Below are 21,768 nucleotides of genomic sequence, written 5' to 3'. Positions count from 1 at the left end.
GAGAAAGGAGCCACTGGGGCAGCTGAAATGCCAAGGGCAGAGGAACCCGGGACAAGGTCAAGGTGAGGACACAGGAGTGAGGCTGTGACTGGGGGTGGGGAGACTGGCCCTGTTGGGGAGGATGGACCCTTCTACCGCTGGGGGAGGTGGTGCATGCGCAGCTGGGCCTTGATTTTCTCGGCGAGCGGGAGTCAGATCGTGGGTGAGGAGGGGAGGTGCGATGGATTTCTGAGCACCGCCAAGCACCCAGCCCTGGAGGGACCGCTGGCCTGCAGCTGCCGGGGTGTGCGGGGCAGGGGAGATGGGGTGAAGAAGCAGACCCGCCGCTTACAGGGCCTGGGGTCTGGGAGGGGGCAGGCGTGTCCCTGAGCACATCCAGACCGGTCAATGGGATTTGGGGCCGAGGACCACGCAGGGGACCCTGGGGGCCGGGGGAGCCTCGTGACTCAGGCTCTCTCTGAAGCACTGTACGTGCTCCCTCCGGGTGCTCCCCCAACACAGTGCCGATTCCAAGACCTCCTCACAGTCGAAATTGCGCAGTCTTCCAAAAACAGGGGTGGCTTGCCCTGAGGCGGTGCCTGAGTTGGAGGGTAAATAACGGCCCACAGGCCCCTGTTTCAGAACTTGCTGTGAATTGCTCTGGATGTAAGAGTTTGAATTCAGGGGAATATTTATTAGAGTGTGTGAGAAGTACAAGGTTGGAATAAAAGCAGAAATTAGATTTCCTTTGCAGTTTGGAGGGTAAGCTCAGTTATCACCAAGAGACAATACGAAAAGCTGACCCATCAGGAGGAGATGGCGTGGGGCAGAAAATTAGATCAGATACAGTTATCGGAGCCATCAGGAAAACAGATTTCATTCTACTCTCCTTTCATCTGGGGGGTGAAAGCACTTAAAGGGCTTTAAATTAAAATCAATTCCTGTTAAGTCTTTGGCTAATTTGGTTTGCGATCTCTTTCAGCTCGGATGGAGGAGCAGGAAAGAGAGGGCATCTTGGTTTGAGACCTGAACGTGTCCTTGGAAGTGACCTCGTCCTGCCTCCCTCCAGGGGGAGGGGGAGGCCTGTGCTTTGCTGGGAGGGACCTGTCACCTCTGCCCAGGGTGGCCCTGGAGTGCCTTGTGTGCCATCCAGGCCCTGGCTGCCCTGGCCAGTGTCTGTTCCCACCCAGCTGATCCAAACTCTTAGTCTGAAATTTGCCTCCTGGGATGCCCACTGCAGACAGATGCCCACGGCGGGCATGAGACTCCTCTGGTCCGTCCAGCGTCCCGCCGAGGGAGGATCAGGGATGAGTAAGCAGAAGGGCGGAGAAGGACAGCGACCTGATGCAAGTCACACGGCTTAGGGCTGTGACCCCTGGGACCTGCGCAAGTGACCTTAATGGGTGTTTGCAGATGCAGTTACTTTAAGGGTCTCAAGATGTGATTACCTTGGATTAGGGGGCCCTGAATCCAATGCCTGGTGTCCTTGTGAGAAAGCAGAGGGAGACGTGACACACAGGCACACGGGAGGGACGCAGCCACGGGCCAAGGATGCCAGGAGCCACCAGCAGCTGAAAAGGAAGGAAGGATCCACCCCCAGAACTCTGGGAGACAGCATGGCCCTGCTGACACCTTGATTCCAACTTCCAGCCTCCAGAACTGCTGTTTAATCCACCCAGTGTGGTCATGTGTTACGGCAGCCCCAGGACCCTGATGCAGGCCCTGCAACTATAGACTCGTTTCCATGGAGACGTCCAGGGCTCAGAGGGTTCCTGACAGGCGTTTCCAATAATGGGAACTTCCACAGGCACTGAGGCCCGAGGCGGGATCAGGCCTGGGCCTGAGGTTGACGCGCGTGTGCTGCTCCCTGGGCCCCGCCCCTGGCCACTGCCCGCTGCTCACCTGCTTACAGGGGCCTCGCCTGGAACTGAATCCTGAACCCCAGAATCTCTCCAACCTGGAGCAGGTCACAGAGCCCCGGACCTGGCCACACTCCACCCGGGCCTGGAGCTCGGGGCGTGGTTGGCTCTGATGGGGTCCCCAGGGCAGTTCTGGCCGCGACAGAGTGGGGCCCGAGGGGCAGGGGACGCTTGTTGGACAAAGGCCCTGCCTCTACACATGCCTCTTCAGAGGCAGCGACGCTCGGGGAAAGCGCCCGTGTGCCTTCAGCTGCACTGGCCCCCGCCCCAGGGCCTGGCCGGTCCTCTGTCTCCACGGTTCGGGCTCCCGCCCCAGGGTCTGGCCGGTCCTCTGTCTCCATGGTTCGGGCGCCGAGCATCCAGCATCGTCACTGGCCTCGTCTCAGCCCCGAGCGCGTGCTGTGTGCAGGGAACTAGCAGAGGCACCTGCAGGCATGAGCTCAGCTCACGGAACTTGCAATCCAGCAGGAGGGAGCAAACCTGTGCTGCCGGCAGGAACCCGCAAGCGCCCGAGGGAAATTCAAGTAGGGGACGGTGACCCGGGTCTCTGCAAGGAGGCAGTGCTGGTCCAAGTACAGGCATCTCCTTGGGGAAGAGGCAGTCTGAAGAGGACCAGCGCAGTGGGTCCCCAGAGCCCCCTCTCGTTCGCCTGGGCTCTCCTGGGCCGGGGGCAGGGGCTCCTCGGGCCAGTCTAGGGGCTCCGGCGCCCCTCCATCTGCTCCAGGTCAGCGGGACCGGCAGGCCCAGGCCAGCCTCCTTGAGAGTCTCATGGTGCGGAGGACAAACTGTGTGCAGACTCGGAGGGCAAAACCCCTCCCCTTCCTTGAGGACGGACCTGGGACCCTCCCGCTGTGACGGGGAGATTCCTACAGCTCAGACACGGGAACCCCTGCCCACGTCTTGTTGCTGGTGAAGCGCCAGGGCAGCGGGAGCCCAGCGCTCGGCCCAGCTCACGTCCAGTCCTCGGCCGTGGGCTGCCCCTGCGACTCCTGCCTCTGTGCCAGCCGAACCCAGTCTCCCCGTGTGCCCGTCAGGCCACCGCCATCCACAGTGTCAGGCCTGAGTGCGTCCCTCTGGTCCAGGAACCCCTCCCCATTCCCAAGCACAAGGCTTCAGCAGCTGTCGCCTCATCCCAGCATGGGGTTCATTCAGCCCTGTGGGCTCCTCTGCCCCACTCGGTGTCTCCCATCCAGGCCACTGCGGGCAGGGCCAGACTCATTCACTTCCATGGGTCCCGCGTAGGGAACAGGGGGCCACCACAGGCCACGTGGGGGTCGTACCCGCTCCACGCTGGGTGGACCTGGGGCCAAATGAAAACGTGGGGCCTTGGTCAAGACTATTGCAGGTGCCCAGGCAGTGACAGCAGCGTACCCACCCGGCGGGCCCTTCTGCGCACACCGGCCGCGAGCCGCGGGGCAGGCCCAGCAGCGGACACGCAGCCGCAGGTGGCGCGTTCTGCATCGCGCTGGGGCCGGACTCGGGGCCCTTCCCTCCTCACCCTCATCCCAGCAGCCCCCAACCACGCCCCACTTTCTTGGGATGCTTTAATTTCTCACGCATTCTGAACAGAGAAGCGTGAACGTGCACCACTCAGGTCACTGACTCATCCAAGTGTTGTTAGCTGCTAATTATAATTAAATCTTTGATGAGTTGTATTTCTTACCTTCTTAATTAAAATAACTATGATTAATGGAGTGGATGGCACCTAACTCGGACAGTTCTCCTGGGAAGTTCTACAGAGCCCAAGCCCAGTTCCGGGGCAGGTCCAGGCTGAATGGGCAGTCAGGGGCCAGTCAACTGAGAATTTCTGGTCACCCGCAGCCCCTCAGAGCCAACCCACCATCCTGGGGGGCTGGATCCAGGCTGGAGGGAGAGGACAGAGCAGCTGCCTCTTTTCCTACAGTTAATTCCGTCAGCCTAGCAGCCTCCATCTTTAAGCCAGACAGGAAATGCGTGAGTGGGAGGCGCTCTGGGAAGGAGGGGGGCAGGGGGAAGACGCCCCCTCTCATATCTGACCCCATGGGTCCGGTCTCAGACCCTAGTGAATGGCCAGCAGCACCACTGTCCCCGCTGAACCACAGGGCTTCATAGTTTACAAGCGCTCTCCCCGCAGGCTGCCCGAAGCCCCTCCCAGCCCAGGCACAGTCCCGTCCCCACCAGTCTCGGATGAGCAGCCAGGCCGGAGCGGAGGGCCGGTGAAGCAGGGTCAGCAGGAGTGTGGCCCCCGACCAGCTGCGCCGGCCGCCCACTCTGCCCTGGGCCCAGAGGATCTGGGATCTGGGATGTGAGGGGGACACGCTGAGGCCCCGCCGAGGCCTTAGCTCCCTTCTGTGCGAGATGAGGGGCAGCCAGGATGTCCTCTGAGGCCACTGTGTACGGGACAGGCAGGGCCACCAGGCACCACACAAAGATCTCCACGACGGTGCTGCCGACCCCAGCCTGGGACTCAGATCTCCCAGTGACCCCAGGGACAGCCGAGCCGCGCGAGTCGTGGTCATGGGCCGGCTGACCCTCCCCCCGTGGCTGAGGCTTAGCTGTCACCAGCCCAGAGGCACCGGGCATCTCAGGTTGGACCTGGATGCCACAGCCCACTGGTTCTCAGCGCCCGGGGACGTTTCCAGCCGGGCGTCCTGCTGCCTCTCCTCCGTGAGCCCCTTGGCCTCTAGGGCGGGGGGGTTCTCTCTTCCGGCCGTTGGTGGGTATGGGGGGTTTGTGCTCACCCTCTCTCCGCGGAAAGGCAGAGGGGAGGGTGGAGGTCTGTTCATGGCTGGTGTGGGTTGGTGGGACCCCGGCCAACGTCAGGGCCAGTGGGGTGCCCCTGGGAGGTGCTGCCCGACTCCAAGGCCCTGTGCATGCCCCTTGGTGGGGGTATCAGGAAGGGTGCACAGTGTGGCCGAGAAAACCTCAGAACCAGAGTGGGCGCCAAGGTGCCTTCCTCTCGGCGCCGTGGGTCCCGCCTCTTCCGCAGGCCCACCCTTGGCCCGATGCTCTCCAGCCCCTTACAGCCGGGCTCCAAAGGCCTGTGGCTTCCTGTCCTGTGCGCTGTCGACCCTCACCTCCCACTGACTGTCCCTCCAGCCACTGTGGTCACCCGCACTCCAAGAGCTGCCCCACCCTCATTCTGGAAACACAGTGAGGCCAGCCAGGCACTGGGGTAGCTCCAAAGGCCCTGTCCCGCCTCTGGGGCCTCCGCCCCTCCCTGATCCTCCTCCCTCCCGTTGGCTTCCTTCCCCCTTCCCGGGAAAGCTCCTTCAGGCCAAGGAGAAGGCGGCCCAGGCTCTACAGGTCTCCTGGGCAGAGGGAAGACCGCAGAGTTCTCTTCCCAATGGCCCCATCGATGTCCCGCCACCAAACCCCGTGGACGCCCCGACTGTTGCGGGCTCCGCCCTTGGGAGGGAGGCGGCACCACCTGATTGGCCAGCGATGGGAGGGGGCGGGCAGGGCAGCGTGAGTGACAGGCAGCATCCCACCAGTGGGGGAGCACAGGTGGTGAGGAGCCCCGGCCAGAGATCTCCGTGCAGCTCTCTTCTCTGTCCGGGGAAGACCCCTCCCACCTGGCGGTCAGCGGGGCAGGCCGGGCGATCGGCTGCACTACACACTCTTCCTGGAGTTTCTGGAGGCCGGATGTGGACACGCCTCCAGAGGAAACCTGCTCCAGCCACCGGTTCACAGATGGTGCGGGAGGCCCGCGATGGGGGACTGGGCAGCTGGTGAGGGGCCGAGTGGAAACAAGAACCCCCTTCTCCTCCCGGCCGGGCCCTGTTTGGCTCTGTCTCTGCTCACAGACCAAACGCGAGACAGTAGTGCATTCAGGGTGGAAGTGGTAGTGCATTCAGGGTGGAAGTGGCCCGGTCCCCGCTCGGAGGTCAGGGCAGTGAGGGGGCGGGGCGGGCGTCTCCTGAGACGCGCAGGTGAAGCCAGCAGGAGAGACCCTCTGGGCCCGGTCAGCTGGGTCGCGGGGGGGCCCGCGGAGCCTTCGGCTGGGGAGACCCGGCCAGGATTCCTGCAGCAGAGGGGGGGGGCCCCCTGCCTCGTGGGGCCTCGTGAAAGCGCAGAGCGAGCGCAGCCTTGGGTGGCCTCAGCGAAGGAGGGTCCTCTCTGCACACCCACTGACAGGCTCAGGAAAGGCGCCATGATCATGAAACAGGCCAAGAACGCAGCTGGGTCTGGAAAAGGGAGTCTGTGCCCTGGAGGAGACAGCACGCAGTCATGGTGTGGGGTGGCCCCTGGACCCCTCCGGGCGGCCACCCTCCAGGTCACCCCTACCCTTGGATGGGCTTCCAACCAGGAGAACATGCACAGGTGGTGGGCGTCCCTCCTGTGATTGTGTTGCCACACGGAAGACTCCGTCTGAGTTGACTGCGGCCGGGGACGCCAGGTGGCAGAGAACTGGGGCGGCGGGGGCCTCCCCGACCTGAGGTCTCCAGGCAAAAGCCAGCAGAAGTCCGGGTCCTTCAGCCTGCGGCCCCTGAGGGAGCTGGAGACCCCTGGGAGTCTCCCCAAGTCCAGCCTCCAGATGAGAGCGCAGCCTGGATGGCAGCCGGGTGGGACCCTGCATACTCAGGGCACCGTGAGCTAGTCAGTGTCTGTGAAGCCACTGAGCTTGTGGTGCTTTGTTCCGCAGTGTAGACACCTAACACACGTGGGCTCTGGTGTCAGATAGACGAGCGTTGGAGTCTGGCTCTGCCCTCGCTGGCCGGTGACGGGGGCAGGTCTCCCCTGGCCTGTCTGCTGCTCCTCTGTCACCTGGGAGTAGTGGCACCCTCTGGTCCCCTGGGCTGGTGCTGCGGATGGGGGTGGGGGGAAATGCATGGGCAGCTCAGCCCTGGGCACCTGGCAAGAGGACTAAGGGTCTTTGTTGTCACAGAGAACGAAGGAAAACGGACCAGCCTCTCCCTTCCACACGTGGTGGGGTCTCTGAGGGGGGCCTTTGAAGTGTGAGATGAGTGGCCTGGGGGTCTGGGATGCCTGTGAGAAGACAACGGAAGTGGCGGAGGCAGGGCCCCTGCAGAAGCTCATTGTCTCTTCTCCCCTCCGTTCCTGAAGCCCGGCAGCTGTGGCCTGTTTCCAGGCGGCGGCAGACTGGAGCCCCAAGTTGCCAGCACAAACCCCACCACCAGCAGCCATCCTGAGGGGCTTCCCAGTGCACGAGGAGCATTTATAGGGGGATCGGCCCCGCCCCGTGGGCACTGAGCCGTCTCCCCCTTGGGGGACCGTCAGCTTCTAAAACGCCCAAAGAGGCACGTCTCGGGCAGTGTGCCCAAAATCAGCATCTCCATTCTTGCGAGAGGACAGACAGAGGGTCTGGAGCGACAGGCCCGGAGCCAGTCCTGGTGCCCCCGGGGGGAACCGTCCCAGCAGGTCCCGTCTGCCCGTAGCAGAGGCAGAGCGGAGGCCCCCAAGCCGCCCCTGTGCAGATGGGTAGTGGAGCCCCGGGGCTGGAGTCTGACCCGCCGGGGGCCCTGCAGTGGCTCCAAGCCCTCCCCTGCCTGTCTGGGCTTCCAGAGGCCCCCCAACCACATTTGTAGCTTCTCCAAGACGGTGGCTGTGCTCCCAGGTGGGGTCTCTCTGATGTGCTCTGGGCTGGGTTTCCTCTGGAATCTGTAAACACACAGCTGCCTTCGGTGCCAACAAGTAAGTGAAACCACATGGGATGGTTTGAAGCTTCTAGAAGCTCCTACACATAATGAAAGCAGACAAGCTAAGCCCAAGAGTGCAGCAGGCGCAGAGCTGCGCCCCATCAGCCTTCAGCAGGAAGACATGGGGTGGGGGGGGTGGTCAGGGAATGGGGGCAAGGGGCTTGGGCCTGGGGAGGGGCTCCAGAGGGAAGGTCTCGGGGAACCAGAAATGCTCTTTCCTCACAACCAGCTATTGAAATCTAGCCCGTCCACCAAGCCCGGTTTCCAGGCCGCCTCTTCTAAGCAGCTCTCCAGGGTTTCCTCCCCACCTTTGGTGCTGCTGTCCCTTCGTGCTGCCCCCAGAGCCCCATCATCTCCAGTCTATGTTGTTTGGAGACACACTCATGGGGTCTCCCCACAGGAGAGGGGCAGGGTCCTCGCTCGCCCCTGGCCGTGGGCACAACAGGGCGCAGTAAACCCAGCTGGCTCGGTCTGGGGTCCCTCGAGGGGAGGGACTGCGTTAGGAGTGAAATGGAACCGTCCTTAGCTCACTAGGGCGCGGGGCTTTGTGCAGGTCAGCTGAGACCAGCCCTGTCCTCGTGGTCAGTGCCGGAGTCTCCTCCTGATGGGCACGGCACCTCCCCGAGGGCCCTGCGGTCAAAGCACGTCTGACGCCCAGGCAGTGCCGGGCTCTGACCCCGCGGAGCTGAGAGGCCCAGTGTCAGCCTCTCATAGCAGAGGGGCCCCCAGGTCACGGCCTGCTCCGGGGGCAGTGCTGGCCTTGCCCAACCTCCTGGCTGCTGGCTGCCCTCTGCCCTCTGCCTTAGAGACCTGCCGTGTCCCATGTTGTGAAGTGAACACGTCACATGGCCCCTCGCGTGGGCCTAAGGATCCCTGCTCGCCACGAGGGGTGACGGGAAAGGCCTCCCAGCCCTGGGGCCCCGGGCCTCTTCCTGAACCTCCGCTGGGGGCCTCGTGTTCTGCCGCCTCCACAGACAGGATGGGGACGTCCACTCCTGCCCAGGAGTGGCCCAGCGGCACCCAAGACACCGGTTCCCTCCCTGCACCCTTGTCCCCTCTGCTCCCAAGAGGAGGGGTGGCTCTGGTGCCCGGGGGCTCCGGGAGACCCCAGCAGGCCCTGCACGAGGCCCTAGGGTGTGGTCTGGGCTCCTCTGCCTGGAGGAATCAAACCCCACTGCCTCTCCCTCTTCCCCCCGCCCTTCCCCTCTCTCTGTCTCTGTCTCTCTATCTCTCCTACTCACGCTGTCCTTCTCTCTAGGTGGCCGATGACCTGCACAGCCTGCTGTCCTCTCCACCCCATCCCCACCCTGGTCGCCCCCAAGGCCGGGTGGCCGCTGCTGCCTCCATTCTGCTCCTCGGCCCGAGTGGGCAGACAAGCGAGGCTCGGCCCGGCTCCTCACGCTGGCCGAGGGTGGGGTGGGGGAGGAGGGCAAGGCCCGCAGGAGGCCGACCCCCGCTCTCCGGCGACGCAGGGCCGTCGTTCACATAACAGGTGTCCAAAGGCATCAGCGGCGTTCTGGGTTCTAAGGATGCAGCCATAAGGTCAGGGCGCTGGATGTGCTGTGTGGTCACCTTCCCTGCCCACCCGTGGGGGCTACAGCTTGATGGATGGGGACGGGACGCCAGCCAGGCTCGCACGCCACCTGAGCTGCTAGAGCGGCTGGCTCCCAAACAAGTCTCCTCACCGCGGGTCCCCATGGTCGCCGCTGATTGCAGGCCCGCAGCCTCTCCGTGCACACAGCTCCCGCCAGCAGCTGCAGTGTCTGTCCTCCCTCGGGAGTGACCACAGGCTGAGCCCCAGGAGAGCCTGCAGACGTGTTTGCACCATCAGGAGCCAGTTTATTTTCTTTGGAAAACAATACTTTGAGGACAGGTTGTCATGGACACCTAGGGTGACAGGATGGAAGGACCCTTGGAGAGTTAGATTAGGGGCTAGGATGCTTCTGAGGTGGTTAGAACAGCTCCTGGTTCCAGAAAGAACTTTAACTCAACTCCTTCACTCTATGGGCCGTGAATCCACAGCTTGGAGAGTGTAGGGAGATTTGGCATTTCCAGTCCATATAAAAAGCCCATCGGGTCCACTGTCTTAGCCCCAAGACAATAACTTCCTCAACACGCAAACATTGTACTTAGGAGTGAATCACGGGGGCACCTGGAGAAGGAACCAAGGTGACATGGTGTCCTCCCCGTGGTGAGGCTGTACATGGAGCAGGGAACCCAAACAAACTAACGAAGTCATCTTGGTTCAGAGGAAGGGCACAGTATTACTGTTCTATATGATTTATTTACTTGAGACCTAGTAGAAAGTGTATTTTAAAAGTGAAGAACTGGGAATGAGTAGGGTGATTGGCCCATCACTAAAGGACATTTATCTATTAACTTCTGTGCCATTGGCCTATGTTATCTATTCAAAACATAAACATATTTAAAAAGCAGGCACACAGCAAGATTTATGTATTTTATATATAAATAGCGCAGTTTGGTGCTAGTACAAGGACAGACAGATGGACCAAGAGGACAGACTTCACTACACACAAGTATTTACAAATAAAACGAAGCCAAAAATGGTAAGTGAATGGGAAAGAGAACGATTATTTGTTGAATAATCATATTAGACATTTTTGGAGGAGGAAATAGAATGACAAAACATAATATATCAAAGTAAACTGCAGAAGGATTAAAGAGTTAAATGCAATAAAAATGAAGTAACCTAGAGATTATCAAACTAAGTGAAGTAAGTCAGAGAAAGACAAATATGGTATAATATCACATATGTGGAATCTAAAATATGACACAAACGAACTTATTTGCAAAACAGAAACAGACTCACAGATATAGAGAACAGACTTGTGGTTACCAAAGGGGTAAGGAGGGAAGGGATAAATTAGGAGTTTGGGATTAACAGATACACACAACTATATATAAAATAGATAAACAACAAAGACCTACTGTATAGCACAGGGAACTATATTCAATACCTTGTAATAATCTATAATGGAAAAGAAACTGAAAAAGAATATATACATATGTATATATATAAAACTGAATCACTTTGCTGTACACCTGAAATGAAATCAACTCTACTTTGATAAAAAGAGTCAAGTGGTAAAAATCTTAAAGGATGCAGACATAAATATTAAATCTTTTGAGGGGAAAATTCTCCTATTTTAAAAGCAAAGGGAAAAACTGAGAAAAAAAACCCCCAATAGATACAACTATATACAAATCAAATTTTTTTTAAGTTAAATAACAATATAATCGATAGCAAAAATCAAAAATCATACTAAGAAAAATATGTAAAATATGTAAAATATGTAAAAATATATGTAAATGTCGGACAAATATAACAACTAATGAATAACAATTGATACTACCATAAGATCCAAATGAATAAATGAACATTGAAAAACAGTTTATATTAAGGAACAGTAACTTATTAATATACATATAGAAAGCTATCATAAAATAGTCATAAAATCAAATTAAAGAAAATGTTATTATGGTGGTAGTTTTAATTTTAAAAATTTATCCATTGTTGTAGTAGGGTGTATTAGAACTATTTTAGACAGTGTTATGTCAAGAAACATAATATTTCATAATATTTAGTCCAGGATTTCCACCCTATTTTGAGAAATATTTTTTTCTTTGCAACTCAATTGTCCATCAGCTGATGAATGAATAAATAAAATGTGGTATCACACAATGTACTATTATTTGGCAATAAGAAGGGGTGAAGTCCTGATCCAACATGGATGAGTCTTGAAAACATTATAGTAAAGGAAAGAAGACAGTCACAAAAACCCAGTTATTGCATGATTTCATTTATATGTAATGCCCAAAATAGACAAATCTATAGAGACAGAAAGCAGGGCTGGAGGGGGGAGAGAGAGCGAATGGAAAGAGATTGTTAATAGGATGTCATTTCTTTGGGTGGTGAAAGTGTTCTAAACTTAGATGGTGGTGATTGTTGCACAACTCTGTGAATATACTCTAAACCCCTGAATTTTATCCTCGAAATGGGTGAAATGGATAGTATGTGAATTATATCTTAAGTTGTTAAAAATATACAAAAATATGAAATAAAAGAGCATAGGGAAAGAGAGAAGGGAAGGGAAGGGAGCCAACACCCCCTGTGAGCCACTTTTGTGCCCCAAAGGTGAGCCAAAGGTTTACTTGGATTCGCTCCTTCAGTTCTCACAACACCTCTAGCGGGCGTCAGGCAGTCATTTGAACTCTCATCTCGGTGCCCAGAGAGGTTTAGTCTCAAAACCCACAGTGGTTGAGTCTATGAAGCCCAGATCCGTTTGGCCTTTCAGCCCACTTTCCCTTTTTCTTCTGTGTCAGCAGCTGCCTGGTGTCCGGACTGGGAAGGAAACACCAGAACCCAGGCTTAGACATGCTCACCCTGCCAGTCACTATGAGGGAACATCTCAGGACTCCAGATAGGACAGGCTGGGACCACAGGCTCCACAGAGCTGGACTGTGTCAGGCCTTTGGCTCTGGGGTCCCATACAGCACGCTGCAGTTTCCTAGGCACCACGGAAGTCCCCCAAAACCTTGAACCCAAATGCTACCTTGTACTATGGCATTTGACCTTGTCATCCTTTCTCCTGTGTTCATTACCTATCACCGCCTCTGGGTTGGGACAGAGACAACAAGACCCAGCACTTGTCCTCACAGAGCTCACACACAAACAGGTTGGGGATAGGTGACAAACATGTTTCACAGGTGTTCAGAAAGCTCTGGGAGCAGGGGGAGTCAGAGCTGGCTCCATCTACCAATCTGGTCACCCTCCTGTCTACTAATTCACTCATCCATCCATCCCTCCATCCATCCATCCATCCACCCAACCATCCATCCATCCATCCACCCAACCATCCATCCATCCATCCATCCACTCATCCATCCATCCACTCATCCATCCATCCATCCACCCATGCATCCATCCATCCATCCACCCATCCACCCACCCATCCACCCATCCATCCACCTGTTCATCCATCCACCCATCCACTCATCCATCCATCCACCCATCCACCCACCCATCCATCCACCCATCCATCCACCTGTCCATCCATCCACCCATCCATCCATCCATCCATCCACCTGTCCATCCACCCATCCATCCATCCATCCATCCATCCATCCATCCACCTGTCCATCCACCCATCCATCCATCCATCCATCCATCCATCCATCCACCTGTCCATCCACCCATCCATCCATCCATCCATCCATCCATCCATCCATCCATCCAACCACCTGTCCATCCATCCACCCATGCATCCATCCATGCATCCACTCATCCATCCACCCATCCATCCATCCACCCATCCATCCATCCACCCATCCACCCATCCATCCATCCACCCATCCATCCATCCATGCATCCACTCATCCATCCATACATCCACCCATCCATCCATCCATACATACATCCATACCTATCCATACATACATATCCATCTATCTGTCCACCCACCTATCCATCCGGTCACCTACCACCCATTGGCCAATCCTTCCATCCATCTGCCCTTCTACTCACCCATCCATCCATCCGCGCTGTTTATGGAGCTTCTTTCACCCACGCTGTTCTTGATGCTGAGGATTCACCACAGAATAAGGCAAATTAACTCACTTCTCTCATAGATCTTACCATCTCGTGTACATAACATAAAACAAACATGTAAAATAATTTTAGATGCAGAAAAGCACCATGAATAACAGAAAGCAGAGTAATGGAAGGAGAAAGCCTGGCAGCCAGGGATGACTCTCTGGGGAAGTGCTTGAGCTGAGGTTTAAAAGAGGAGAGACCATCGAGGAAGGTCCTGGGGAGGCAGGACTCCAGGCAGAAGAGCCAACACATGCAGAGGCCAAAGGCAGGAATGAGCTTGGCTTGTTCCAGGGACAGAATAAAAGGTCTGCGTGCCTGGAGGGGATGGAACATTTGTGCTGGTTCTGAAAGAATGAGAGCTTGCTGGGCAGCCCTGGAGATACGAAGGGGCTTAGGGTTTGTCTAGCTGGACCAGGCGCTTTAAATACTTTTCTTTCACAGGGAAGAATAAACAAGCAAGAATAGCCAGGAAACCCCTAGAAAAGAAGAGTGGGGTGGGGGTGGGGTAGTCTACCAGATCTAATACGTATTATAAAGCTTCTTTGGTTAAAACAGTGGCACCAGTTCAGCTACAGACAAACAGACCAGTGGAACAGAGGAGAGAATCCGGAACTGGGCCTAGGAGCTTGTGGATCGCTGTCAAGGTGGCTTCTTGGTCAGTGGGGGAGAAGATGAGCTTTTAATCGACAGCTTTGGGACACCTGGATAGCCATGTGGACAAAGGTAAAATTGGATCCACTCTTCGTAACAGACACCAAGTGGATCAGAGATGAAACCATATAAATGTTGGAAAAAAAAGTGGGGCTGACTTCCTTTGCCACCCAGAGTAGACAAGAGCGTTTATAACCAAGACTCAGAGTCCAAAAGCAGTGAACCAAAGATGAACAAATCTGCCTATATAAAATGAAAACATTCGTATGGCAAAACACACCATAAGCAACGTCAAAAGACACACAAAGTGTTTGCAACTAATATCACAGGTGCAGGGCTAAAATCACTGATGCACAAAAAGTTCCTGTTAACAAAGGAACAGTTCAGCAATCTATAGGAAAATGGGCAAAGATATCAACAAACAGTTTGTAAAAGAAAAAAAATGCAAACGTCTCTTAAATATATGAAAAAGTGTGCAAGCATGGTCTTGTAAAAGAAAAGTGAGCTGAAACAACACTGAAGTTCCATGTCTCACTTGTCAGATTGGCCAAAATCGAAAGGTTTGACAACTTACTGTGTTGGTATTTGTATTGATTACAGGTGGGAAGCAAAACGGTGCAGTTCCTCAGAAGGGAATTAGGAATATCTAGTCAAGTTATGTATACATTTGACCTTAGACCCACTTATCCCACTTCTAAGAATCCATCCCCAGGGCAGGCTGGGAAACATATGACATGCAGGGAAGGCATTCACTGTGGTCATCCATGGTGACAGCAAAGACCGAAAACTCCCAAGTCCCCATCAAGGGAGATTGCACGTGGCCACGGGACGGCGGGAAGGAGAGCGCTAGGGACCCATCACAGTGACATGCTGACAGCGTTAGGTGAACAAAGTTAGGTGCTGGGCAGTGTCCAGGTAAGGCTAGAGAGAGGGTTTGTAGGTAGACATATGTGTGCTTCCTGTATTTTCTAAAAGGACCAATGCAAGGGCAAACCCCAACCTGATCAAAACAGCTGCTAGTCGGGGGGCGGAGGGAAGGGGGAAGGGGCAGGACCAGAAGGAAGGATGGTGAGGGCTCTCCTGGTGTGGGTGATCCCCATTCCAGAGCCACACAAACGCTTTTATAAATGAGATCATGAAAGATGAGAAAGGCATCCCTACAACTTGGACACAAGCAGGAACAATGTGAACCCCACTGTGGCAAACTGGTGGCAAGAAATATTCACGTAGCTTTAAAAAGCAGTACTCTGAGTCTAGAGTCTCAGTGAGATATGTTCTAGGGACAAAAACAAATCCTTAAGAAAGTTCTTCTATGAAAAAGGATTAGCAGAAGGCAGGAAGTGAAGAAATATTCTCTTCGTAGACGGGAGACAGGGAAGGAGAGCACAGGACACACACCACACACACACATTTATCTGAATCCTCTCCCAGGCTGGGCACAGAGAAGGCAGGAAGTGGACAGTCCCGGGGTCGGCCTGTCCTGAGAAGCAGGTCGGGGAGGACACTGGCCTCTGCTCACCAGGCGTCCAGCCGGAGGTTCCAGGCTGGCTCTGAGGCCCTTCCACGGGGCTTCGGGCTCCGGGTGGAGGGAGCGAGGGAGGGACGGCACACACGCAGGGGCGTCTAAGAGGAGCAGGAAACTCTCCCTGTGCCTCCAGACCCAGGGGTCCCGGCTGAGGCTGGGACAACGTCCAGACTCCCCGCAGGCCAGACTCTCAGGCTGGTGCTCACCGCCTGTCCCAGAACCCGGACCTGGCCTGGTCAGGGTGATGGTGGGAACCCTGTGGGGCAGCAGTGGAAGCAGGGCAAGGGCCTGGGACCTGGCATCAGCAGAGCGGAAGCCATCCAGGGGAAAGGATGGAGGGAGAGAGGGAGGGAGAGAGAGAGAGGAAACAGCTAACACCCGTGGGAGGGTGCGCTGACTTCCTGGGCAGCTCTGTGCTGAAGGCTCCACATCAGCAACATTGCTCCCATTTTGCAGATGTGGTAACAGGGCCGGGAGGCCTGGCGCCTTGGCCAAGGCTGCATAGCCGGTGAGCCCCGAGAGGGGCACAAGTCAGACCCCGTGTTCCTGGGTGCTGGGTGTGCAGACCATGCTCTGTGTTTGCAGACCCTCTACCGTGGCCTGGGAGCGAGGGGGCCTCCAGGCCCCCTCGTTGGGCGAGACCAGACGAGACTGGTCTCCCCCAAGGCCAGTCTTGTTGGCTGAGACAGTGGGACTCGTGTCCCTGGGAGCCCCCGCCCTGGGTTGCAGGTCTAAGCTGGCAGCTTCCTGCAGCTCCTCCCAGACCCGAGGGCCCTTCCCCAGCTCTCAGTGACGGGCAGAAATGCTGACAGGCGCCATCACCCCGACCGCCTGTCACTGGAAACCCGATGCCTCCTGTCAGCGGCCCTTCAGGCCCAGGACAGCCAGGCCTGCTTGGAGCTCTGTGCCTACCCAGTCCCCTGCCCGCAGGCCCCCTTTCCCTGGACAGACGGATGACCGGCCTGTGCTCAGGGCCGACACGTGTTCCTGACTCCAGCTGGGCCAGGACGGCCACGGGTCCCAGGGTCGCGGGTGACCCAGAGCCTCCTGGGAGGTGGGGGTGAGACTCAGGAATGGGAGGAATTATCTGGGGGTAGCAAGTGTCCCTAGGGCCCCTGGGAGGCATGGGAGAGGGACTGGGGAGGCTTCTCGGAAGAGAGACCGGCTTGGGAAGGAGCCGGTCACTGGCCTGGAGGAGGAAGGGTGTGTCAGGCCAGGGGGCCCAGCTGGCTGGAGGGCCCAGCTGACTGGAGGGCCCAGCTGGCTGGAGGGCGGACTTGGAGCAGGTAATTCCTGTCGGGGGCCAGGCGGCTTGGACGGGCCCCAGCCCTGCTGGTAGGGGCTCCCTGAGGGCTCTGGCCAGGAGTGGCCCCCTCAGAACTGGGTTCACGGCCACAGTGAGGAGGTCTGGGTGGGGGGCCCGGGGCAGGGGGACGGCCAGGTGGGCTTCTCACCTGGACACGCGCGCCTGGAAGTGAACCAGGTGGGAAAGAAATGACATCTTCCCATCATGCAGCTCGGACTGGCCACTTCCTTCTGTTCTGAGCGTGGTGGAAAGTGGCAGTGGGTCAGCAAGGCCGTCATAGCTGCCTGTCACAGCTGTGGCCAGAATCACAAAGCAGGGCAGGCCCAGCATCGCTGAAAACGCAGCAATGGACCTTCCTGCACGGCGTGTCAGCAAAAGAGCAGGTGGACGGCCACAGTGCGCGCGAGACCGCCTGCAGTTCGTTTCATGCTCTTGACCTTTGATGCTTCTGGGGAGGGGCCGTGAGTCTCCCCACTGCAGGCGGGGTGGGTGTGGAGGGAAGCCCGTGGTGCCTGAGCTCGGTGGGGACAGAGGCCGAGTCACCAGGAAAAGCTGAGCCCCCGGGGCAGAGGCCACGCCCTTGCCCAGCCCAGAGCCGGCCTCCCGGACTGGCCGCCCGGTGTCCAGCAGAGGGGCCCTTTTCAGCCCCGCTAGAGACAGCCGAAGCTGAAGCTAGGCAGGTACGGGGAATTTTCAGGGGTCACGCCACCTTCACAGGCGCCCACTGCAAGGGGAGGGCCAGTGCTTGGCCATGGCCGGTGGGGTGACAGGGGCAGGGGTTGGCTTGCATGACTCTGGGACTGAAACCCCTCCAGCCCTGCCCCCTGCCCTGCCTGTCCTCCCAGAACTGGTGCCCAGGAACCAGTCTTACAGCGGGTATGCCAGGGCCTGGGGGTGAAGGTTGCACATTTCCAGCGGCCCTCAGGCTGGGGGCCGGGGTGGGGCGGGGGGAGCACACCGGGGAGTCTGCAGCCCGAGGACGTGGCCAGGTCTTCTCCCCTCCCTGCCGGTGGCGTCCTGCAGCCCCGCCGTCTCCCCAACATTCGCCTTCCTCTTCCGCCTCTGGGGCTCCACGCCTGGTGGGGACCCACAGGTGGGCTCACAGCTTCAAAGGCATCCTGGGAAAAACAAACTAAACCACGAGGCTCTCAGGGGGCTTTAAGGCCGCACGGAGTTCCCTTGAGTGTCAGGGAATCCAAAAGCATTTGAGTTCAGGCTTGGCATCCAGCGTGGGAGTTCCGGTGGGGGGATGTGGTGACCATTTCCGGGGATGCGGATGCACGTGCCAGCCAGAGCAGTGACCACGGACCTGCCTGTTCAGGGGCACAGGAGGTCCCACCCAGAGAGCCCTGTGTCCTGTGCGAATCACGGAAGATTGGGCATGTTACGTGGTGACCCACACCTTGCTCGTTCCCGACAGCTCACTGTTTGCAAAGTATTTGCACTTCCATTCTCTACCCGAGGGCTCAACGGTGCAGAGGTTGTCAACTGGTTTCACAGAGGAGGGGCCGCTGGACCCCCCAGGGGTCTGTTTTCCTCAGAGGTGAGCACCGTCTCTGCTTCCCCAGCCGCTTGCCGCTGCTTTCAGAGGAGCCGGGAGATGGGGAGTTCATGCCTGCAGGACAGTCCAGGGCTGAGTCCCGGCTCTGCCACTGCTGGATGTGTGACCTCGAGCCGGTCACTAAACCCCGTGGGGCTCAGCTTCCTCGCCTGTGCCCCACTGAGCTGAGAGCAGGCAAGGGCATCGCACAGAGCCGCGAGCACCCAGGCTCAGGCAGCGCCGGTGGGCACTCTGCTGTCCCCAAGCCCACGGGACAGGGCGCAGTCGGGAGCCTGGGGCACCACAGAGGAGTCCCGCGGGGACGGAGTTACCCGGGGGCACCTGCGCAGGTCCTCAGCCCTCGGGCGGGTGGGACAGGTGAAGAGGGCCCAGCGGGTCACCTTCGGCCCCGTGGACCCTGCTTTTGCTTCAGGTCCAGAGTCTCTCCATTATGTCCCACAACTGCTTCTTCCACGGCCACCGAACAAAAGGTCCCCTCCCTGTTCAGGCCTGAGGGTGACCACAGCGTCCCCATTGTTAAAGGGCAATGCGATTGGAGCAGCCCTAGAGGTGGGACTACCCCTCCCCGCCAGGGCTTTCGGGGCCACAGCCCCAGGATGGAGATCTTGTGAGCGGGGGGCCGGGGCCAGTCCTCCCCTGGATCCCCAATGTCACTGCGTGTCCCACCCCAAGCAGGACGGAAGGCTTGAGCTGGCACCGTCCCCATCAGGCCCAGATCAGTCGGGCGAACAGTCACCGCGACAAACTCACCCTGGGGGCCTCATCCAGCAAGCTCGGGCACGGGGCTCCGGTCCCCAGATCCCCAGCCACTTTCTTGGGCTTGAGCGCCCCCTGCTGTGCGGAGCCGGCGGAGGAGGAGCTGGGGGTCCCCCCACCCCCTGCTCGCCCCAGCCCCGTGTCCTGGGATTCAGAGGCCGCCAGGAGCCCCGCACCCAGGACCCAGGAGGCACATGAAGACCCCAGAGAAAGGCCCTGTAGGTCTGGAATCAGTACTGGAGGAGATGCCAGGCCTCTGCCTGGAGAAGGCGGCCCAGAACGCTGGGTCCGAGGTCAGAGGACAGAACCCGGCCCCTGAGCTGCCCTCACGGACCCAGATCCCCTCCAGGGGCCAGGACCTTCGCTATGACTCACAATTGCTCACCACGGTGGGAGAGCTGAGCTCAGCACAGTTGGAGGGGGCGTCTCCCCAAGGAGGGGCTGATCTGACCCCTCTGGGCCTTGGGCTCTGCTGGTGTCAGAGGTCCTCCTGACCACTGCTCCAGCAAGGCCCAGATGTGTGCAAGATAAACAGGCCGATTTGGGACAAAGAGTAGAAATCGCTCAGCAAAGCTGGGGAACAGTTCTGAGACCCTCCCACAGCGAGTCCTGTTTGAGGTTCATAAGTGACCTCCGGAGAAGTTGCTAGGACACCCTGGCCATGTCCCTAGGAAGCGATCAGTGATGTTGGGCATCTTTTCATGTGCCTGTTGGCCATCTGTATATCTTCTCTGGGAAAATGTCTATTCAGATCCTCTGCCCGCTTTTAAATTGAGTTATTTATTTTTTTGATGTTGAGTTGTATGAGTTCTCCATATATTTTGGATATTAACCTCTTATCAGGTATATCATTTGCAAATATTCCCATTCAGTAGGTAGCCTTTTTGTTCTGTTGATGGTTTCCTTCAGTGTGCAAAAGATTTTTAGTTTGATGTAGTCCCATTTGTTTATTTTTGCTTTTGTTTCCCTTGCCTGAGGAAACATATCCAACAAAATATTTCTAAGATCAATGTCAAAGAGCATACCGCTTATGTTTTCTTCTAGGAGTTTAAAGGTTTCAGGTCTTACATTTAAGTCTTTAATCCATTTTGAGTTTTTTTTTTTTGTATATGGTGTGAGAAAGTGGTCTAGTTTCATTCTTTTGCATGTAGCTGTCCAGTTTTCCCAACACCATTTATTGAAGAGACTGTCTTTTTCCCCATTGTAGATTCTTGCCTCCTTTGTCATAGATTAATTGCCCATATATGTGTGGGTTCATTGCTGGGCACTCTATTCTGTTCCATTGATCTATGTGTCTCTTTTTGTGCCAGTACCAGACTGTTTTGATTACTGTAGATTTGTAGTATAGTTTGAAATCAAGGAGTGTGATACTCTAGCTTTGTTCTTCTTATCTGATTGTTTTGGCTATTCAGGATGTTTTGGGTTTCCATAAAAATCTTAGAATTATTTATTCTAGTTCTGTGAAAAATGCCATAGTTAATTTGATAGGGATTGCATTGAATCTGGAGATCGCCTTGGGTAGTATCGTCATTGTAACAATATTAATTCTTCCAGTCCAAGAGCATGGTATATCTTTTCATCTGTTCGTATCACCTTCAATTTCTTTCATCACTGTCTTGTAGTTTTCTAAATACAGGTCTTTTACCTCCTTAGGTAGATTTATTCTCAGGTATTTCGTTCTTTTTAATGAGTTGTGTTTTCTTAATTTCTGGTAGTCCTGATAGTTCATTGCTAATGTATAGAAATACAACATATTTCTGTATATTAATTTTGGATCCTGCAACTTTGCCAAATTCACTGATTAGCTCTAGTAGGTTTTTGGGTTTTTTTTTTTTTTGTCATGTCTTTAGGATTTTCTATGTATAGTGTCATCAGATATTTTCTCCTATTTTATATGTCCTCTTCATTTTGATGTATATATATATATACATATACATACACACAGCATCTTTCAATGTATCAATAGTTTCATTTTTTATATTTGTGCTGATTTTTTACATGTAAGAAATCTACCCTTATCCAAATTCAGATAAATACTAGTATCTGTTTGTTCTATATTTTGTTTAATAGTTTATTTTTCTCTAATATTTTTGTTGTATGATATGGAGTGAGGGTCTAAATTTGTCTTCCAATAGCTAATCAATTGATTTAGCACATTAATTGTACCACCCCCTTCATACCCCTGCCAGCAGTGAGGTGATGCAGTCTTCATGTTTCACAAAGCTTTTATACACCAAAAGCTCTCTGGGATGTATATTTTTCTCACTGGACTTTCTATGAGTATAACCAATGCTGTGCTGATTTAATTTTTGTGGTTTTATTATATGTTTTAAAATTAGCTGTTTCACCCTGTGTCATAGGTATTCTTGTTATTTTTTTTTCAAACAAATTTTAGAATCATTTGATTCCAAAACATTTCCTGAAGAATTTTTGGTAACATGTTAAATATGTAAATCAATTTGCAAAGAATTAACAACTTTGAGATATTTAGTCTTGCTGTCCAGGGACATGGTATTTATCTCCATTTATTCACTTTAAAGTGAAACCCTCTCGGTGGAATTTTATGCAGTCCTGACTATTTGGGGTTTGGTTTGTTCCTGGGAATTGGGGGATTCTTGATGCCATTGTGAATGTCATCTTTTTGCCCTATAATGTAGTCTACTTACTTAATACAGCCTATGGGAATATCTTTGATTATTGGATTTTTTTTCATATCCTACTTTTTCATTGAAACTTATCAGCCCTGAATTTTCTGTTGATTCTTTTCAGGTTTTAAATAGTAATTATTTTTCCTGCATATACTGATAGTTTGTAACCT

The 21,768-nt window shown here is 55.2% G+C and overlaps 1 long non-coding RNA gene across 2 annotated transcripts in view; it reads left to right on the top strand.

Moving 5' to 3' along the window:
* LOC130708756 (uncharacterized) overlaps positions 1 to 3,517 on the top strand; it is a 36,404-nt gene extending 32,887 nt beyond the window's left edge. For both annotated transcript variants that reach the window (XR_009009128.1, XR_009009127.1), the window contains one exon: positions 962 to 3,517. This is a non-coding gene — a long non-coding RNA (uncharacterized LOC130708756). The remainder of the gene's footprint in view (positions 1 to 961) is intronic.
* The last annotated feature ends 18,251 nt before the right edge of the window (positions 3,518 to 21,768 follow it).

This window comes from Balaenoptera acutorostrata, chromosome 8 (assembly GCF_949987535.1).
Source record: "Balaenoptera acutorostrata chromosome 8, mBalAcu1.1, whole genome shotgun sequence".
Taxonomy (NCBI): Eukaryota; Metazoa; Chordata; class Mammalia; order Artiodactyla; family Balaenopteridae; genus Balaenoptera; species Balaenoptera acutorostrata.
The sequence above is the reverse complement of the archived record's forward strand: the minus strand, read 5'-3'. Positions and strand labels throughout refer to the sequence as shown.